Source organism: Dufourea novaeangliae, unplaced genomic scaffold (genome assembly GCF_001272555.1).
Source record: "Dufourea novaeangliae isolate 0120121106 unplaced genomic scaffold, ASM127255v1 scaffold168, whole genome shotgun sequence".
Classification (NCBI taxonomy): Eukaryota; Metazoa; Arthropoda; class Insecta; order Hymenoptera; family Halictidae; genus Dufourea; species Dufourea novaeangliae.
The window spans coordinates 1251300-1274855 of record NW_015374062.1 but is presented as its reverse complement, the minus strand read 5'-3'; the positions used below and the strand labels follow the sequence as shown (position 1 = coordinate 1274855).

Below are 23556 nucleotides of genomic sequence, written 5' to 3'. Positions count from 1 at the left end.
TAGCATTCGTCTAAAGAAGCATGAATCCTTTAATAAGAGGGCATTTCTAGAATTAGCACCAATTACAGGAAAATATGCCAAGGAGAGTGCTTTCTCAAAGAATTATAGCCATTGACTCGCAAATTTGTAATGCGTTGGCAACGCAATATCATGAGCGTTTCACGGTGTACAACGTGCAGTTATAAAATTCTGAAACGGTTTCATTTATCAAGAAACACAATTTAACTCGTAATTCACGTGTAGTTCTCTGTATCTTACTTCTTAACATATTTAGAAATTTCATATTTTGATCTATCATCTTCTTGCATTTTTAACAACTACGCGTGTATCACACTACTTAAGAAATTTCTTAACTTATAGATTAGTAATGTATATAATTCTCAGTTTCATACTTAACTAACACCGTGTTCGCTATCTTGTTTCATTGATGATAAAAATTTGCTTGCTGTACGTGCATTTGAGCCTCCTTTACAAGAGAAGTCCAGGTAATCTGTGTTGATACCTTTTGAATTCTATCTTTCGTATATTTTCTAAAATTTTGTTATCGTTTAATTGTTCGGATGCGAAGGGAAAGAAATTCGAAATTATTAGAAACTTTTCAAGGAAATGTTTTAGTACGAAGAGCAGCTACGATTCCATTTTCCTCGGTGAAATTGCTATTCTCTCCTCAGATTTATGGAATTTTGCCGCCCTTCTGAGGTAGAGTTATGCGGGAACATCAGACGTACGAGTATTGTGGGCCGCCGAATGATCTCGTTGGTTTACTAGCGTCGATTAGAGGGATCTTAAAGAGCTCGAGGGGCCAATCTTGAGTGGCTACAAAGTCAAACGTAGAAAAAGACTGCAGGATGCTTCTCCTTCCAGGATTTCTTTTCTTTTTGCTTTTCCCATCCTCATGTGTCTTTTGAACTGACCCGCCGACTCGAAAGAGACCGGCAACACAGATACTGAAGCATTAATTAATAGCGACTGCTTGCTCGAAACGGTATTATGGTATCATCGAGGCTATCTTCGTTTTATGGTTACAGGACGTTTCGAGCATGTATCCGAGGCACCTTCGAAGAGGGTTGTAAAAGTTTTCGGCAGACAGAGGTAGAAAATCGTTTCTCTTTCGTTCGTTGTACCTCTTCAATGTGCTACTTTCCGTTCCTATTCTTTGTTACCTTTTTTCTCCTATATACCCTTTCTTTTTCGTTGTATCATTGGCTCGACCTCGCTTTAATTCACGAAATCCTTTAACAATTTTATAAATTTGTATGATATAGAATTATGAATATCAACAAGTTGTAACCTAGATAATTTCGATCTTCCATTTTATTTTTTACTGTATATTCTGGACACATAAACCTTTTTTATTTAAGGGGAAGTGAAATAGAAATATTGAATTGTTGGTTATAAATACAATTTTTTGAGAAAATCAAATTGCCTAAACAGAGATTATAATAGAATTATACGACTTGCTAACATAAATTTAATTAGAATGTAATTAATAAGAAAATATAAACGCTGTAAAAGGAAAAATGTAATATTTCACATTCCTCACTATCCACAGTAGAAAACAAAGATTATGGATAACAAGTTTACGACTTATAGAACTAAACATTCCGTTCGATCGTGGAATAGGAGATTCCCATTCTTCTCTGAAAACAAGCATTCCGCAGGGTGAAGAAAGGGCTCGTTAACTTCGCTATGAAACAGTGGTACGGCGAGGTAGTTCAGCAATCATTGGCAGGTTGTCGGTATCAAACAATTAGCTAAAACCCACCCACTCTAGTTAACCCGTAGGAGGGATAAGATATGGGGGTTCGGGTGGAAACCGGTTGTACCAACTAATATCCTTTAGTCTTATCCTTATTATTATCCTCCCCTTGACTGCGCTTTAAGCGCGACTCCTCTCGGCTACAAGGCGTTCCTCTAACCGGCTGTCTACAGATATTAAAGCGCATCTTAGCCCTAATTTTAGCGACTAATTTTACACGAGAACACCGGCTGATCCTTTAAACCGGCGATTGCCTTCACTGAACGGTGTACGGTGAAATTTAATTTCATGAACGGGAAGTCGCAATTGTGGTGCGATAAATGTTTCATAAGTACCTGCCTGTATACATCTCTGCCATAAATTGTTCGTTTATTTTGCCGAATGTGTCAGACAAAATATAATCTTAAAATTCATCTTTCATCATACAACTCCAAGAAAAATATTCAAAAAATTATATAGAAATCGTATCCTACCAATTATTGTAGGTTAAACAAGTATAATGTACACTTTAATCACGTTGTCGTCAATCCACGAAATTATTCCAGAATATTTGTTTTAATTCTGAATCGTATTAAGGAACTACCATCCAAACATATGATAAATGATAACAGTTTAGAACATGAAATTAACGTTTCACATTTCTCGCTCTGAATCGAACAAATAAATTTCGAAGTAGTGTCTTTTTGCAGTTTCACCAAATAATGTTTCATGATATAATTTATTCGTAGGCGTTGCAACTTAAATAAATGTTCATGGATATAACGAAATAAGAACTTGTTTGTGAACAGCATTCAGTAATTCTCAATTTTGCAGTTATTATAACCAGTACAGCCAGTCTTACTCTATTAATTGGATGATTAATTTGTTCGCTCCATCAGGATGACATGCATCCACACGTTATGCAGCATTTCCCGTCAGTAAGTAGATTATGCGGATTGTTAATTACCGTAAAGCGTACAGCACGCATAGGATGGTTTACTTAATCCGTAAAATATTATTTATACTATTTTGTAAAAACCATCAAATTATGTTGCACAAACTGTGCGTGATCGGAGCAATATCTATTGTTCTTAAATTAATGAATCTACCGAATTAAGTAATTCAGCTAATAATGATAAGTAGTAAATAATTCTAAACATATTGTTCAACTAAATTTTGACAAAGCAAAAGAGATATTCACCAGGGCAAACACAAATTTTTATTCGTACACATGAAAAGACACAAAAAATCATTACTTCCTGCTCAAAGTACTCATACCTTCTTATAGCGAAGAAAGAATCAAAACCAACTTGGACTCTCTATACTCTACACATTTACTCATTCATCTAATATTAATATTACTTACGTACTAATATACTTGCATGGAATTTAGAACGATATTGATGTTGGTCTACATAAAGGTTTGATTATTCATTTCCGCAAAACGTATGCATAAAATCACCGGTACTGATCCTCAACACTATTCTACATATTTAATAGGATTTTTATGATAATTAATATTGGGAACTTTGATTGTCAATGTGTACATATTTCTTTAATTTTATATCCTATCTTCCATGTTTTATGTTTGATATGTGTCCAATTATACTGCATTACAATAATGCAACCTAAAAACTTATTTTCTTGCAAATTTACATTTATGACAGCAATTTTGGCCGTGGTTGACGTTTTGCATATTAATGTGCCATATTAATATATTCGTCTGTGTACTCGTACAGTTTTGTACGTGGAATTATAAGTAGCTTTCTCGTTAAATTGAAAAGGAGAAATTTAAGAAAAGAACGCACGTTTCAATTTTGAATAAGTTACTTCTTTATCTGTAGACTCAGTTTCAGAATATCATAATTTATTATTTTCTGATAAAGAAACATTGCTTTCCAAAAAATGTTATAAGTGTGTGAAATGTTTCATTTAAAATGTCTATAAAAAGATTATACACCTATAAACCTTCAAAGAAAAGTTTAAATAAATAACTGTAATATTTTCCATAACAGTGTAGATAAAATGTTAACTACAAATCAGTTTCAGAACAGATTATCATATTTCGGATACGTCTTTCACTAGGACGCATGAAATCGTACGCCATGGAGTATCTCACGATCACTGTAGAGAAACGGGCAGGTGTTCTGAAAGCCGGAAGCCTTTAGACGCGCCGTTACATTCTGCTCGATGTACCGACAAATTTGGAGTCTGACTTTTGACTGTATAATCCTGGCTTGGTCCTTTTTATATCACCGGGAAAGTCCTTCTGAACGGATTTACTGAATGACATACACTGACGTTCAAAAGTTAGGGTACACCTACCGTATCTCCATTCTACAAGCAAATAGTATGTTATAAAGTCAAGTAATTTGTTGTTTCTTACTATGCGTACTTCTATAAAAATAATTTGTTTATTATGGATTTTTGATTATCAAGTATAGAAGACAATATTTCATGTCCCTTATGATTACACTGTTCAACACGTAAAATACGTATTTTTAATTTTGTACCGCCTCCAACGAGGTTGCAATACATTTAATATACTATTTAGTAAGAGAAAATAAGTTTTTTTAATCGTTGTTGCATTTCTGTATAAATCATAGAAATAGAAATTTTGATCTACTTTTTATCGCACTTCGAAGTCGGTCCACATATTCCAAAAAAAAAGATTTTTTATATAAAATAAAAATTGTGAAATGTGCACTATTTTCTAATTTTTTTATATCTATCTAAAATAACCAACGAATTAAAATATAAACGAGAAATAAACTCCTGACTGCCCTATAGCATCTATTTGACAAAAACTTACTTCCAACAGGGTGTACCGAAACTTTTGAGCGGTAGTGTACCTCTGAATGCAGAACGCAACGATACTATGCTGTCAGTCCACCAAGCTTGAACGGACGTTCCTCTTCTATTCAATTTCGACGGATCTATGGAATAAGACCTTCACGATTTAGGCTTTTTAGAGTTAATACTCTCCAAGAATTTCAATCTTAACACCTATTCCCTTCAAAATACTATAATTCGGCAATATTTTGTAGTACAGTTGCAAATCGCTTAATCTACAATCACGTGCAGTTTTTGTTATATATACACCGAAATGTTGTAATTTTACCAGTTAACTTTCACCTAACGGGAAATATTTGAAAAAACATTTCATCAAGTAAATCAGTTGTTTATGAAAATATATAGATTTGTTCTTGTCCAGCTGCTAGACAGTCAATGAATTGTTCGATTACCATAACCATACGTCAAGGAAACGTTGAAAAAGACAGAAGGGGAGGGAAATCAAAGTAGCGTTAAACATCAAAGGGAGATGTATTATCCTTTCCGTGCATAAGCCACTGACATCTGTATTAGCAAGATTATCGGGTGGTATCCGCGGCTGAGGGTTCCGGTGCGTGACGCACACCCGGTCATCAATACGGAATAGGTGTGAACGAGGAATTTAGGATGCGGAAAGGGGGGAAGGTTGACCGGGGATATTCGGGTCTTTGCTCGACATGAATGACTTTGTATATAAGTCTACTAATATGTAGGCTCACATAAAGCCGTTCTTTTGTGTATCCAGTTAGCACGAAAGTCAGTCGGTCAGACAAAATGTACAGTCGGCAACACTCCAAGCCTGTTGTGCCGCTGCATAGCACGAGCATTAGGGGTTGTTAGTAGCTGTAAAAAGGCGCTCAATTGAATCAACTTGTATCGTTTAGACTATATGCAACGTATCAGTTTCATATAGTTCTATCTAATCTGTTCATACGTTGTTGACATATTTACGTTTGTTAGTAGAAACCTTATCCTGCATAAATCCTTAATATCCTTAATAAATTATTAATATTTATTCGAAACGAAAAGTGTAGAAATGCCTATTGCCAAGAGAATTGTTCGAATAAATTTTTACTATTCTAACGATTTTCGTCATTTCTCAGTATATATTTTTTTTCGATTCTTTGCTGCATATACAGGGTGATTATAGCAACTGGGCTAGGATATAGCGCTGTTCCAAATGACCTTTTATATTAGGAAGTCTTTAAACTGTAAGTTTACTATCAGACCGACAAACAGTGTTCTTTTGGATAACAAATGTAAACTTATTATATCACCGATAGCCATTTAAGATATTTCTTTAAACTGGTTAAAATAATTCATTGTCTATAATATATAAGGATATCGATATCTGTGGTATAATAACAAGACCACGGAAAATTTGATGACCGATAACGTAGTTTAACAGTTTTATCCTGACACATGAAGGTGAGGAAAAAATGATTGTAGTGTACTAGAACATCTATGGGCCTACCTAGAAATCTCATTGGAGGCTGCTAACAGGGGTGCCGAAACCGCTTTCACCCCACGTTTTAACTCCTCCCTTTCCCCGCCGATTCTGAACATCCAGGCCAAGTCACCCTGACGGACGAACGCGCCAGGGCCACTATTAGTTCGGTTTCGATGGTGCGCTAGTCAGTTACTCGGTACGACGCTTTCGACCCTACCGCGTTGATCGGTCTGCGTGTCGTCATATAAAGTCCAGTACACACGCTCATATGGTTCTCAGCCACGCGCCGAAATTTCAGGATGTATCACAATTTTAATCTGGCCTTTCTGTGGAACCTACACTGTGAGTACCCAGGTGTTCCTCTTAACTGCCTGTACGCGTATCACTTCGGACATGCGCGAATCTAGAATGTGATTTGAACACTAGTAGTGGAGTAGTAATTTTGCAGTGATACTCAGAGTGATTGATATTTATATTTGAAGTTATATAACATTCGACGTTATATGCAGGTCAAGTTTACAATTTGTTTCGAATGAAATATGTTTTACAAGTATTACTTTTGTGTAGAAATCCATGGAGGTATGTTGTGTTTAAACAGTAATAGTTATTCATTTCCTTTCAACGGCAAATTATTCTATACACTCTCCCGAATAAAATGATAAAAGTTATTATTCTATTAAAAAGATTTAAATAAATTTAAACAACGATCAAAGTGGAAATTGCATCCGAAACGCATCAATTTTCGCGGATATTTTCGAATTTATTTCGAAATCTAAACTATAGGAAAGTAATATCTGGCAGAATAATCTAATTATTATACGCGATAGAGCAGACATTTTTCCCAAGGAAAACATCAAAGAAAACTGTTGGTCCACTTTTGTTTTCAATAGAGAAACGAAATAGTTTGGGAAAACGCATGCAGTTGGGCAGTGGTACTCATCACCTGTGTGGCGACCGCCTTTCTTGTCGCTCACCGTAATAGAACCGGGTAATAGATCGCGACTTTATCACCTTTTGCTGCAATATTGTATTTATTATTTGTACACTATTAATTAATCTTTTGTTTTCAAAAATACGAAAAATCTGCAAACTGTTTTTCTCCTGCACGCATTATTTTTTAGAAATTGCATTTTGAAAAACTCACAAAGTTTGTGAAATAAACATTAAAGCTACTCTATTTCTATTTATGCCAATGGATTCTGTAAACTTTTCCGAATACAATGATCTTAATTCTTAGTATGTTTAATAGCTATAGTATGTTCAATGTTTAAACAGCCATTAAATATAGAGAAACAATCAGTAATGGGATGATACAGTAGCCAAACCGTACTCAATCATAGGCACATCTGACCAATCTTCAAATTCGATTTTCTCGAAAATAAAACCTCAGACGAAAACCATTATATCACAATTTTTTCTTATTATTTCACGTAGAATCACTTTATTTCTGGTTGTACTACGATTTCCGACCCACACTGTTTCAAATAAGTGTATAAGGATAGTTTTTTACCCGAGAAAAGAATAGTCGCAGAATCCGATTCTACGATTCAAAATACTTTTAAAGCTGTTCTTCGTATAAAGAAAACCATAAATAATAGCGCTATGATTGTTCAGCTCATATTTATGGTTTCGGACCACTGTGCGTCACCTCCAGTTGAAGTGTTCAAGAACTGTAACATCCGTAATTGATTGAAAAGCGTCAGAAAACTGAAACCGCGAACACAAAATACAGTAATAAATATCTTCATTAACATTCGGACAGTTTTCGCAAGAATGGCACTTGGAATGAAAGCATTGTCGACAGGTGCGATGTCCGTAGGTGCCGGAACATAACACGACGAACTGATATCCTACTGTGCATACCTTTGCCCTCTTTCCTCTTCTGGCGCTCTCTGTATATGCTATTCAGGCATAACGGAGAGTTTAATTAATATTCGCACAGTGGGTTGGTCCGTTTGATTAGCCCTACGTTGCGCGGCTGATGGGCAGGCATGCATCCGCGCAGAACGCACGTAAGCAGAAAACGGGCACAGGGTGTGCAAGAGAGACTGAGACCAGAGTAGTACAGAAAGGGGAAGGGCAGGGATGGTAAAAGGGGGTTGGGGGGTAGGAGAGAGAGAGAAAGACAGACACATTCCGAGAGACTACGTACCAACTGTAATATCACAATCATAACCAGACCCCTCGTCAGTCCGTCCATCCGTCTGTCTGCCAAAACGTCCTCACGCTTCAGCGATATCAAAGAACTGACCGTCGTTCGTGACGTTTACACTACGACCACGGCACACTAGCGTGTCCTGTTTGTGTTCAAAATTTTGTCCTTGTAGAAAATTCGAAATTCTTGTAAAATCCAATAGTGATATCAAGCAAACCATCGAATGTTTTTTAGAGAGCAGGTGACTTTGTAATTGACGTAAGAAAAACGAACTACTTTTTTAACAAATCTTTATTTAATTGAGATTTTAACCTAAGGTGTGGTTTGGTGGTTATTGGTAAAGTAAGGGAATTTGGAGACTAACATTCACTCGAAAACACTTCGTATTGGTACATATACTTCAGGGATAAATATAAGTGTAGAATATAAAAATCAGATTTAGTAATAAACAATTGTTTCAAGTATAACTTTTATATAGATACTTGAACTCGTATATGTATACAACATGAGCCAGTTTTGAACCCTTACCCGTACCTACTGTTCTCCTTTGTTTCGCAACGTTGATAGTACCTGAACAAGTCGTTATCTTGCTAACGGCTTAAATTCACGAGAGTATTCTTATCTTCTGGAAACGGGGACTTTTTTACTTTCATAGTATATCGACTTATCTCACGAATACACCTTAAATTTTCGATACTGCAGGCTTTATCGTTCGAGATGCATTCATTTCTGTACAAGGCAATTTTATTTCAAGTCGTCCAAGATGTAAAACTAGTTTTCGTTATTTGGAATATCTGATAATAAGAAATTTAACGTTGTCATTTCCAACACATTTACTAATAGTTGTCTGTTAAATCGTATAAATAGAAGTAAAATTTAATAGACAACTTATTAAAATTCACATCACATGATTAAATTTAGTCCCTAAACATTTTAATACGAATAATACTAGAGTACTGTCATATTTATTGAAATATTTCTGACTTTGTGTGACAAATACTTTAAAAAATCAGTTACTTTTATATAATACCAAAAGAGAAAGTCTGACATAGGTACCAGCTGGATAACATATTGCAGTTATTTAACAGTCATTTCGGCGAAACAGACAGTCAAGCCGAGTTTTCGTACATACATCTTCCAAAAATGCAAATACCGGACAATAATATAGAATGTCTCGCGTGAAACCTGAATCAAGTGGGGGTAGGTGAATGGCGGGCGGAGGGGGGGGGGTAACTTTGGAAGTATAACGTGTAAAATACAATGGTCATTTAAATCCCAAAGGGACGAAAGAAGAAAAGAGGATAAGTGAGAGCCGAGAGACTGGGTGCGTGTTGCTTAATACTATAATAACGTAAAAATCTACTTCATAAAGAATGTTCTCTTAGCCAACAACCTCATACGTTTCCTCTTGACTCAGTCGTTATCTTTATCTTCTTTATCCGGCAAAGTGGTCACCTTGCGACAAAGAACAGCGGGTCAACCACGATACCAGAGAGAAAAAGATGTGGGGGAGCTTCTGTGGATTTACATTGGCAAATGAACGACTCGTTTCGGGCCAGTAAATCCCTGGATTCCTCGTGTCGTCCAGTTTCTGTATTCTTCTTTCCTCTTATGCGCCGCTTCTCTTAAGGTAGGTCCAGACACGTGCAACGGTGAGCACGAACACGCTCAGCCAAAATCCTGTATAACTCGGGCCTTCCTTGCGCGTCAACCCATTAAAATCGACCCTCTCGAGAGTTTTTTGCAACGCACGTTGTTCGCAGGGCACATGCGAATTTTACTCCCCTACAGCCCCGACCATGGCAATATAATTAGAGTCTGCGTTACTTAGCACTATATACTAATAATACATATTAGTATATTATTATATTATAACAATGAGTAAGTCATGTTTTTGCAGTGTAACGCGAGTGCTAAGTAGCGCAGTATGTCTACGTGGCTACAATCGACCTCCGAATCGAAATTCTCGACTGTCTCCTATATTCGAATATCTCATGGATATCAGGATACCCGGATAAATAAGAATTACCCGGGTAAATTTTGTATACCCGGGTATCTTACAAAGTCGCAGCTCTACTTTAGATAGAGTACGAAGTGTATAGAGGAAAATGATGGTTTTCTCCTTGGCCAGAAGTGATTACATCGACGAGAAGATTACAAAGCGGTCGACAAGAGTTAGTACCGAACTGAAATTGATAGCCAGTATATCCACGCTACCACGCGCGAACTACGCTGGACAGCGATCTGAGGAAAAGAAAAAAAGGAACGATAAGATACAGAGAAAAAAAGACACAGACGAGCGGTGTGGTTAAAAGGTAAAAAGGAAGAGATGTGAAGAAAAAGAAATGAAATTGAATGGTTATACATATTACATACGGAACCGCTTTTCTGTCGGACCTAATCCCGACCTGGACATTGGGTATTTTCAAACAAATATTACCTTTAAAGAGAAATATCTTCAACAGAATTTTTAAGTAACCCAGTTTCCGTGAGCACCGAGTCATATAGAGTTGGAGACAAGTATACAAGTAATGTAACAAGTAAACATATTTCCATTAAGTATTGGAACAGCTATTTAAGAGACAAAAGGAGATACAAGGACCTCGAGCGACGTTCAGTGCTGTACAATGTCAATTTACATCCAAAATACTTCTGAGGTTTTTTATTGTTAAAGTTCTTCTTATAGTCCATATCAAGAATTTCGTTACGATATCATATTTATTTTCCTGCTCTTTATTGGGCAGAAGAATATCATTTTCTTGCTTTTGTAATTAACAAAAATATATAAACTCAAGTGGGGATGAAAGAACGACAATATTTATAAACATTTTACGAAAACTATTAAAATATATTAATATGATGAATTAAAATTTGATTTCTTTTTCGACTATACTCCAAGCAGTTAAACATAAATATGAAAGCAGGACCACTGATGCAGTCCGTCCTCTCTAAAATACACATTATTGAATGTACATTTCTAAAATATGTACTTATAACTGGCCACACTCCATCTTTCAAATGTGTTACATTTGTTATTCCTTCCTCTATAAAATGAGTCTTCAAAATATGGTATCTCGTTGGGAAATTGGAACAAAAATTAACACTTATTGTTGAACTTATAGTTCAACTCGCTACTTATGGAGTACGTACACATTACCGCGACTCCATTCGAACTTTCTCGTGATTTTTATCACATTTCCCACTATGATACTGTCAAGATAAAATTCGCTCCTTATTTCTCGAACCTTCCTTTATAAAGAACGAATTTTCACAATGCGATATCTCGTTGGTCAAGAAGAAAACAATCACGTCAAAGTAGGAATGGAATCACCATAACATGTACTAGATAGCAAGTTCAACTACAAGTTTGAATTCTTTTCCACTTTACCAACAAGATACCAAATTTTCAAAACTCTCATTTTATAGAGAAATGACTAATAAATATGATACGTTTGAAATACGAAGTGTGGTCAGTCACAAGTACATATTTTGGAAACATACATTGAATAATGTGTATTTTAGGACAGACTGCAGCAGAAGACCTACTTTTATAATTATGTTTAACCGCTTGGAATATCGTCGAAGAAAGGTCGAAGTCCAGATTCCAATTTCATTTTATCATATTAATATAGTTTCTTAAAATTTTTGTAAATATTAACGTTCTTTGATTCTCATTTGAGTTTATATATTTTTGCTAATTGCAGATGCAAATCATCATGTTACGAGTCAAGGGCTAAAGGCAGTCTTCGCCGTAGCCGAGATTAGGTAGTGTGTTAGGAGCGGACGAACCAATGCTTATTTCATCATCGGGAGCCGCTGGAACGACGGAAAGTCGCGGACGAACCGGTGTTTATTTCACCACCGGGAGCCGCTTAGGGACACAGACGAACCGATGCTTATTCCATCATCGGGAGCCGCACAGATTGGTAGGAGAGTCGTGGCCGAACTTGAGCTTATTTCATCACAGGGAGCCACTAGGTTTTTTGGTTGAAATCGTGGACAAACCGATGTTTATTTCACCACCGGAAGCCACTTCAGGGAGCGGACGAAACGATGGTTATTTCATCAACAGGAGCCGCTTTAGGCTAAAGGAATAGGTTGGCTTCGTAACTTTGTAATTAAAAATACAGCACGCCTTGAGTGGGAAAAGTGTAGATACTGTTGTAGGTTTTACTCGAGCTAGGAAATGTAACTTTAATTATTATTGTACTTATTAATAGTAAACAATATTTTGAGCTAGATCAATGCTCTGTTTTTAAAAGTAACCAAAATACTGCGATTAAAATGATCTCGCGTCGGTTGATCTCGACCAATTTGGAAAAACTACAAGATGATTCTCTCGCTGCGAAAATCAAAGGTCGTGCCGTTTTAAAGAACCGTCGTGTCGGCGCGTATGTCTGTGGCTCCGAGGCGTCATCAACAGTGAGGACCAATCGACAGATTACACGTGCCGACGAGGCGATTCTTTAGAGCGGCACAGTCTTTGATATGCGCAGCGAGAGAATCACCCTGTATATGTCGAGCAACAAACATTGAAACATGTTCGAGAACGTAAATATAACAGCCTCCTGTTCGACTTAGTATACGACCAGCTTCGTCGATGTTTTGCAGCGACCACATTGAACATCATAGCCTGGAACAACTCGTTCACTAACGCGCCAATATTCATAAACACGTCCGAGCAGCGGCAATATCTTACTTAGTGACCTCTATATGGGGCCTTGACGAGGATAAGAAAACGAAGAGATCGGTTTGCTGCGCTTTTTCGTGCGTTTGCGTCACTCTACTCTGTAATTTTGTTGTCACACTAGGTACAATCTCTACTACGTTTCTCTTATCGTACTATCGGTCTAGACTACCTTGCTTTTCTATTTGTCATTGTAAAACTTGTGACTTTATTTACAGCATTTATTTATGCTTATTATCTTTAACATGGAAATTAATGTATTTTTAGTAGAGTGTAGATAGAACGAATTTAAGTATTTGAAACCAAGAATTAATTTTTAGTAGAATTTACATTCGATTGAGTCATAAGTAATTTCCGATGTATGTAGTGGGTTAAAAACCTTTTTGAGAATTCTAAATGACCTGCAGTCACTCATCGGAACAAAAAGAAAACTGATTCTCATGATTAGTGATGTTTATGGTGTTTGAAACTTTATAGGTTGTGGATAAAAGTATATTTGGCGCGGTGTCGTGCGCAGAAAGCAGTATTGTGTTTCATGTCTTGTATAGACGGTGTAATGTTCGTCTGAAACAGTGAAGGGATTAATAGGACCCTAAGTGCGTCTAATGTCAGCTGACTATGTTGAGTAATACAATCTTAATTGCTTCTGACTAGTTGTATAAGGCCTGAACATTACTAATTGTAAGATTTGACAGATTGATTGACCTATTGTTAGTAATAAAAGTGCTGCCACGTTTCCTGGTGGCGTGATAAATTAGTATTGCGCAGAGTAAAATCAAGAAGAAAGTATTATTAATGTCATGTCCACTTTCGTCGCAAGGCGAACTTGGTAAATTGTTCGCAATGACCACTGTTTACTAGTATATAGAAACCGACTTCCTGGAGAAGTAACTGGTACATTTGTTGGATTGTGTTTGAATTCAAATATAAGATAATGAAGTCTTATTACATGTATAATATATTCCAAGAAGTTTAAAAAATATATAAAAATATAAAGTGCGTAAATTATTTAGGATTTCTGAAGACAAAAAAAATTAAACACAAAAATATAGCCAAGGTACAACAGGTTCCCCTATTGTCAAAGAAACAACGACAAAAAATTCTATCATTATCAGGAAATTATTAACTTATCCGGGTCTGGTTATTCCAATTATTCCCGTTTCACCGCGTTCGAACTGAAACACGAGCCCAACGCAAAGAAGTAAAAGGCACTGTGTTTTTTTTTTTTACTGTATAGAGGGCGTTCTAGTTGGGTCAGGATTAAGTTAAACAAGACATATTAATTCTTGCTTGTACTCATATTCGGTATCTCCCCATATAGTTTCAGTCATTAGTACACACAATTCAAGTTGATCATCGTTCGATGTGCGGACGATTGTGAGAAATATGTTACGAGAAGATCGGCATTCACAGTCAAGCAGAAGCCGTTAAACCGTTAAGAGGGTCACTTATATAAAGCGTAGCAATGATATATAAGGGATTTGTCTCCGTGGCAGCGTCATATGTCATGTCGCAAATATTAACTCTGATACAGGCCATTCATTCACTTAATTACAAACAGCCGTGATTTAAGAGATGCCGTGCGGCAGGGGGTCCAAGCACCGACCATGTTTCGGTAGGTATCCGAGGTGTAGCTGATACTGTGTAGCTTTCTTTACGATCCCTCGTTTACACAACAGGACCTGGAGCCACTTCGACGAACTCTGTTGATCCCAAAATCTCAGGAGGCTACGCCAACTTACGCGGTTCTTGGTACGCATGATTATTCCGAAACACATTGTACGCCATCGAACTGGTAAAACAACGAGTTCTTGAGTTGTACTTCGGGATTAATTTAAAACACCGAGGATTTATAACTTACGATAATTTTTATAGTACGGAGGTGTACGTTTATAATACACTTAGACTTGATTCACGTTAGTGGTTATGTTATGGTCAGATCACGTCAAATCAGGCACCGGTCCTTATCGTTCACAGGTAATCCAATAAGAGAGATATAGTCCAGATTCTGACTGATCGTGATCTGACTGTACCTTTTACCGCTACAAGTTATAAGTTTCTTTTTTTGGAAGTTGTTCATAAATAATTTTATTCTCCAATCTTCTGCATAATAAATTAATAAAAAAAAATAAACAAAACTATGTTACATAATTTCTGTATATTAAATCTTCTTAAAATGTATGTAGTTCTACACACATACACACATAGATTTATAGCGATGTATGTACATACATATGTATATCTACATTGAAGGGGAATGGGAAACTGAGTCGAACGGTATCGCCCCTCGTTCGCCTGGGGTGATTCGCTCACAAGATTGCGGATCGTTGAAATGAATTTATCGCCCGAGAATTTGCGTAAATCCTCTAGTAACGAGAAACAGGAAAAGAAGTTCCTGCCGCGAGAATTTCGGAAATTACTTTGATATCGATAATGTGGCTAATGGCGGGTTAATTTTCGGTGAGTCCTGTACATAAAATATCAATTTCATGTTCTTTTTTATCTACATATTAAATTTGACAAAAAGATTGGAAAAGATTAGAATCTTATTCGCAGATAATACTTGACCTGTTACGTTCGACATTGAGATCGCTAAAGAAGAATTCAGAATATTCATAATAAGATGAGAAACGACAACCGAATTAGTGGTAGACAAGAATGTAAATGGTTAATGGGATACATGTATTACATTGATTGAAGTAACAAACCTTTCCGCACAAACATCGTATTTTGTTGTCAGAATTTAAGCCACCAATCAATGTCGAGGTTGTCGCAAAACGTCAGAAGCGAAAGATTAGTTGCAGACTCGGGAGCCAAGAAGAACGACCAAGAGAAAGGAATGTCTATATGAAAGGACGAACAGATAGAGGGATGCGGACGCGGTGACGCGTGATCCTGCACATCGGCCAAAGGAAAGATTACCATCCGCCTGCTTTTTCCCAAAACTACGTACGTTCTTCTCTATGTGGTTCCCTTGCCTCGGTTCTCCCATTACGACCCAGGAAAATACTTTGATATTAAGCGTGTGCGAAAATCCAAGGGGTCGCAAATCGGAAGACTTGTATGGATACAGAGCAGTTGAATGGGCAAGGAAAACAATGTTGTCTGGAAGAGAGGGCAGGTCAGTTTCAAATAAACTCGCCCTATTTGACAAATAAAATTCTGCTGAAGATCTTTCAAAATCGCCTCCTATAACAAACAAACCACATTCTGATCTCGACGGCGATTGAATAAAATGTAACTGATTTTTGAAAGTATACTGAGTAGTTCGGACAATATAATTCAGAAAACAGGAATCATAGTTTAAGGTTGTATGTTTCATTAGAAAAATGTGTATTCTTCTACAATAGGTGTTGATATATCAGTTATATAAATAAAGCTAACAAAACAAGGCTGTAAATTTCTTACAGTTGAAGTCTACGTTGGTTTTAGTATTTTCTTACCAGTGGTAAGAAGGTGTGGAAAATGTTTAGGGGAGACGGGAGCAATTCATGACATTTTCTGTCGTTTCAGGACCTTCAGGAACGTAAAGCAGGGACAATTCATGAAATAGGCTAACGGATTTATTGCTGCGTCCTCACTTTCCTTCCGTTCACCTGTTTGCTATTAACTGTTGTTACGGAAAAACTTGCAAATTCTTAAAAGTTTTCACCTATGTGAGATGTTCCAATTCAATTGCTTACGAAAGTGAATTTTATTTAATCACCGACAGTAAAATGAATTCTTTATTTCAATTTTGGACCTACCAATTATATAATTCTACGCATTTAATTTTTTGAATATTCCCAGATACTTGAGATACCGTCAGAAAATATAGTACGCATCATGAACAAATTTCTTATTTAAATGACCTCGTGTATTTTGTGAACAGGAGGGATTGACAAGTCTAAGATTTATAAATTCATGTCACTTCTCATGTAACTCCTGAGGTATTTACATAGTTTACTGGATCAACTTACCTAGAGGTATGACGTATTTTGATCTGCATGAAAACTCGCCCGAGGTTGTAAAAGCGAATTAGGTGTCCCTCGAATTTTCTCGCAGAATATGTTTTTTTCCCGCACTCCTTGGATTTATGCGCGAGCATCACTCGAGACTATGTGTCACGTGAGAAAGGAATCCATCTTTACGATGGAGGATAAGAGAAACGAACGGAAGCAAATTCGTAAAAAATAAACAAGGGAAGCAAAGTAATAAGGGAGGTCAGATGCGTAAATAATTACAAAATTTTTACGTAGTATTTAATAGTGCAGTATAATTTGAAACACGACCAACAGCCTCTATTAACAAAACGCATACATTTTCAACGATTTATAAGTTTAAAAGAAAATAAAGTGTGTCTGGCTACGGACAGCCTTTTTCACTGTGGCAGTAGATGTGTTAATATTTTTGTCCTCCTGACTAATAATCTGCCTACACCCATGCATGTATATATAGTTTAAATACGAATGCGTCTTTGCCTACCTACAAAGCCTTACAATTAATAGCAACGGTTTTTTTGACGGAAATAATTTGTCGACTTGCATACTGCTCATCCCCGTTTTTTCTTAACTTTTAACTTGTCTGTATCTAATAACTTTTTTGTTTCTTTACATTTTTTTCTAGTAGCGAAGTAATCACACGCACTCTTTAATAGTAACTTCTGGCAATTTCTCTTTCGATTGTTGTTTACGCAGTGATCTCGTAAGGAAGCCGATATGTGTAGCAAAAGACGTCGACGCGTGGACAACTGAATGTTATCGTTCATACAAATATCGTGCTATTAAATAGATTATACCTTTGTACATATTAAAGCATACTCATTCGAGGTACATACGAGGAAAGTTTTATGATTCTTTGTGCATCATAGAAAACCGGTTTCTGGGAAATCGTCAAACTAACCTGGGCGGTTTTCCTATCTTATAAAGTACAATCTAGAAGATACAGAAAATTCGGTATGCATGAAGGGACGCGCGCGCGTCCTCAGACAAGACCCTTTCAAGGAAGTCTGCACTTAGGGAAGCTTGCGCGTGTGAAGGAATCAGAGCCCCTCTCAAACCCTTGTATCCTTAACTGGTAAACTTACGGTATAACATTTAAGCGTGATAAACTTCCAAATATTGTACACGCATTAACGTCCATCACAGAAAGAGTTTTGATATTGAATAAAAATATCACGAGTTAAGTTGAAATACAAACGAAATAAAATGTAATTTAGAAGTAGACCATTAAGAATTTTCTTAGACAATGAATAATATTCTTAACAAATAATACGTTTTGTTGAAAACCCATCGAGTCAAGAACACTTCGATAATAATATAATAAATAGATTTCGGGTATCGCAAGGTTGACAACAATAGGCATGTCAAATTAAATCTAAAGCTGTTTTAGAACTTACATAGAGTCTTGTATCGTTCTGTGGTAGAGAGAGGGTTCTTGTAAGTCTTAGTACAAGATGAATAAGTGGTAGTTCGGACTTTGGGCAATACAAGACTGACTAACAAGGAAGGTTTCCCGAATCGCAGGTTCTGAATTTAATGAAATTTCGTGGGATTATGGACGACATTGAGTTATGCAAGGTTTTTTCGGCTGATATTCACTCTAAAGTGGTGAAATCATCCCTTAAAGTTTATCGAATTTTTCATTCTCTCAGCATATCTTGTTAACCGTAAGAGAAAGAAAGAAATTTTTAATTAGAAAATGAATGGTATTAAAATATCTCCTGTTTTGTCAAACTCGTGGCGCGATGGTGGTTTTGAACGCTGATTCAGACGGTGCGATGGAAATAAAAGATTTACACTGAAATCCGGTGGTTTAATAAAATGCTGTATTTCGACTGCGATGCTTACAAAATCATTATAAACTAATTTTTCTTTTGCAAAATCCACCCGGAGGGCCGGAGGAAAAAAAGGCAAATATATGACCGTATTCCTTGAAATCCTACCTGAAAGTAAGCTCACTCATTTTTCAAAATGGAATATAAGATGCCTTACACTTAGGCTCCAATTTTCCCAATCTAGTTCTTTGTTCTTGTAAGAATACAACTTTTCCCAACTCGTAAATTATATTATTTCGACGATGGCGATTAAATATTTTCTTCTGTTTCAAGGCGTTTAACTCCAATCTTTCTTTTGCAGTTTCCCGTAACCGAATCAAATCCATCGAGTCATTCGAGATAGAGGGTGCTACTCCTAGGAGAGCAACTGAAGGTGCCTCTGCTTTTCAACCAGTTAGTAACTCTATTGGCTAAAAACATGTCGATTTTTGAAACGTTGTGTTAAGTATGAGTTATAGTTTTACCACTACGCTCGACCATTCCTTACCTTGTCATGTTTCACATATTAGCATGTTTAATATCGTGGAAACGTACCTCTCAGCTTGTCCGTTAGCTCTAGTTGCTGAGGGAGCAATATAATGTATTTCTATTGTATTCTGTATCTATCAAGCATTTCCTTTACAATTTACGCTGTGAAATTGGTACCACGGTCTACAATAAATCGTTTTGTTATACCGAATAATAATAATCTTGATTCTAGAGAGTTCTTCATTGCCTGTCTTCACATATCTCTAAGAAGACATAATAAACAAAAACTTAGTATATGCATCAATAAGTATTAATAGGTGTTTATATCCTTCTTCACTAGCGTCAAACGGTCCAATAAAATCTGCGTGTACAGTATGGAATGGAATTGAAATTTTATCTATACTGTGTAAAAATCCTTGTTTAGGTTCTGTAGGTCGTTTCGCTATAATACAGACAACACATTGGTCAATGCATTTCTTAACAAAACTTGTCATCCTCGGAAACCAATATTTTGTTCGTAATGAGTGTAAAGTATTATCGTAGTCAATGACATTGTTTATCATAATGTTGACTCAGAATGAATAACTGATTTCCTTTAGGAACATAGCAACGTCGAATTTTCTTATTCTTCTCGTCCTTAGTACGTATTAATATTCCTTCTTCTATAGCATAATCAGCAACTATCTCATCTCCTTTACGAATTCTTTTTAATATGTCTTGCGATCCTGATCTCATGACTGTACCGCTTCTAACCAAGTAGCATTTTCTATTGTTAAAGCTTCATTGAGCGATTTAACTGGATTCCGACTCCAATAATCCACTTGTGATACATTCATTCTCTTACGATATTTGATAATAAAATCACAGTCTTATAAATACACCCACCATCTCGCTATACGAGGTAACAGATCTTTTTTTGTTGGCGTTGCCTTAATAGCGCTACGATCTGTTATTAACTTAAATTTTATTGACAAACATACAGCCATGTGAAGCATATTCTTGAAAGAATATTTCGTTCAAGGGAAAAGTTTTTTGATTGTAGCGATGAGACGTGTCTAGGTACAGCAACCGAACCCATCGAAATGCCAACAGTTGTGGCTAAATGCCTGAGGGAATTGGTAATGGTGATGGCGCGGTACAAAACCACCGACAACCCTTTCTGGCCACATAATACTGTACGAAATGTGTCACCACGTATGCCAGCGACTTAAGCTACGCATTTCTGCAAATTAAAGAACAAAAAGTATAACAAATATAGGTTTGGAATTTTCAATAGGTATTCTTTGAAATTTTGTTAATATACGTAGGACATGATATCGAAATTATCCTTCGATCGTACAACCTTCACTATGCTTCGAACTATTTCAATTGAAACAATCTAGTAATTATATAAAATTATCATTGAAATTGTATTTTGAGCAATATCGCAAATGAAAGATAAGTTGGTTTTCTTATCATATTTAATCGAATCAAGGTTTGTACTGTATTCCTTCGCTTACAAGAGTAAAAGAACTCGATTATTTTATTGTGCTTATCCGGAGTTTGAGATTTTACTATGGAATTAAATGGCAACAGAGGGAGGGGAGTCCGAAGGAAGTGTGGGGAAAGAGAATCTGAGTTATTTAATTAAAACCGGATTATACGTGACAGCTAGTTCTCCATGCTACATCTGTAACCACCAACCTGGCACCATCGATATATACTAATTGTTCTATCCGGATTAAATGGCCATAACTACTGTACAAGCTCGTAACTAATTACCTGTAGCTTATAATATTTTAATGATACAAGTATTAGACATCTATCTTACTTAAATTTTTCAGAATTTATGTTACTTAAAGTACATTTCCAAAACTGAAACATATTACGGTTATTTATGCAAATTCACATTTTTACACGTCGTATTACTAATCGTAAATTCCTGATATTTCTACCTGTCGTCCAAAGTTCTATATTAACTTCTGTTAATAAATAGTCCATGTATTAAGTTACAATTGTGAATTAATATAGTGAAAATGTAACCGCGTTTACTTTGCTGTTTACTCTTTCACATTCGACATTCACGAGAAAATCAATTAATGCGTTGTAAATTATTGTAAATAGTTCTGTTTGTCAACATGAAACGTACAATGGACACATTTCCTGTCAAATATTCCGATCCCTGAACAGAGGGTTAGCTCTGTAATCGAACGCGAACTGTCGCCAAATTATGAAACGAAGGAAGCGAACGCGTTCACTGGTATTTTGCATCGCGATTATTTCCAATCGAAGCCGTTCGCGATACCTATAAAGGAAGCAGAAGGTGTCTGTTTCAATAAAAGAAAGGAAAACGGAATATCGAGTCTGGGGTACGGTGAGGCGCAGACATAAATTTGCGAGAGCATTTAATTGAATGGGGGAAAAAGAAGAACGGAAGCGGGACTGAGCTTTCGACAAAAAGGAGGGAAGACTTACAGAGGGAAAATGATGAAGCTACCTGAAGGAAGTGATGACTGACGAGTAGCGGATGAGAGAGACACGCGTCAGGAAGTTCCATTCGCGTGAAATAAACCTTTGCTCATTATTTTATCATATTTAGATGTCTATGATACATATAATAGTAATTTACGTCATTTCGTTCGGGAGAGTCTAAAGAATTATTTCGTGCCGAAAGCAACTAAGTAACTGTTACTGTGAAAGCACTACACTCCTTCAAATTTAAAAACTTGATTCTTTCGATAACTGTATGTGCTGGGAAAAACCGGTTCGCAGACTGCGGCTGTTCATGAAAATCTATAAGAAACGTCTATTGAAGATTATAAAGTATGTTATTATGAAGTCATGTTTCATGGGTGTCATATTCATCCTTTAAACTGAAGCAGCGGATGTATTTCTGCCCTCCAAGGCGTTTTAAATCATTCAGTTTTATACTAACTGGAGAGTAAATTATGGGATTGTTGATAACCCACTACGCTGTCGCTCCGCAACTAGTTCCGTTGACATAGGATCGCAATTATTAGTATTTAACCACCCAGGCGGTTTTTCTGAAACTTTGACCTCCGTTTTCTCGAAACTGAATGTTCTACCAATGCTTTTCACACATGTGTACTCTACACAAGCTCGTTGAAAACGGGGTGGGACAGATCTGAGCCTCCCCTTGTCAGTCTTACACACATCCACCGATCACGACGAGTCATCTATACCCTCTCTACACCCAAATGTACTGCAGAAGGATACAGATATAGAGGATAATAGGAAGAAGAAGATAGGTTCACAGCATATCTTTCTTTTCCCTCGAATCTCCATCGCCTCTACTTCTTCACACAGGAGTTCGCTCTCCAGTTAGTATAGAGCTCAATGTATTAGAGTAAAAGCTCGTTTAGTGAAGGCTATTTTATTGCAACCTAGGAATGCCCTTCGCTCACACGTATTTATCAATCACTTGCGCGCACCCTACTCTGTCGCCCAGCAAGGAAGAAACGGAATTAATGGAATACATACGACGTCTCTTTTAACTCGCATATTTTTTATTACAGAAATTGTGGTGTATATACTTTACTGTAAAAGTTAAATATTAATACCAACAATGTGGTACTTCACTTCGACCCAACGAAAACCGAATAATATTCTTCTTTGTTGAATCGGTTTTCAAATCGTCAACACGAGTCTGACTCAATGTTATAGGGCAAGGGGTTAATAAAATGTTTCGATACTCCGTAACTTTTGTCAATAAACTTTTTGATATCTCTAAAAATAACGAAATTAATAAGCTGATCGAACAGTTCGTACGCCTGTGATTGGAGCTCAATGCAGTATATCTGGAAATTTAGCCCTCTGCAACCCCGAACGCTGCAATAAACGAGCTTATATTGTAGATACACGTAATATGAATGGAATATACATATAATGCTTCATTTGTGCTAATAATATTCAGAATTCATGCTTCATCGGTAACATCGGCTATTGACGCTAAAATGGTAAGAGAGCAACGTAGTCCTCCGATCGTGGATCAACAGAAAGCATTGGATGATAGGTTTATTCTATACTTAGTCGATGCTACGGTGCTGCCAATCTAATACAATACAGTAGAAGCTCGTTGATTGCAGGCTATTTTATCAAAGCAAATGAACGCCCCCCCATTTACACGTATTTCTCACACACGTCCGTGCACCCCACTCTGTTACGGAGCAAGGAAAGAACGAAATACATACAGTGTCGCATTTAACTTGTATATTTTTCATCACAGAAGATCCAGTATACAAGTGAGAGTCAAAACTAAGTATACACCTTACAAGGGTGAGGTGCGTGCAATATTTCTGTAGCATCCTACTATTATCAGATCATGGCAGTGGTACAGTTTGATATGATTTTCTTAACACTTTCGGGATGAATAGGCAATCAAAAAATTCAAAGATCTAACCAGTAAATTATG

At 36.6% G+C, this 23556-nt stretch overlaps 1 protein-coding gene across 1 annotated transcript in view; it reads left to right on the top strand.

Annotated features, from left to right (window-relative positions):
• The window catches only part of LOC107190234 (E3 ubiquitin-protein ligase Rnf220-like), a 126316-nt gene that overhangs the window by 97663 nt on the left and 5097 nt on the right, over nt 1–23556 (top strand). The window lies entirely within an intron of this gene.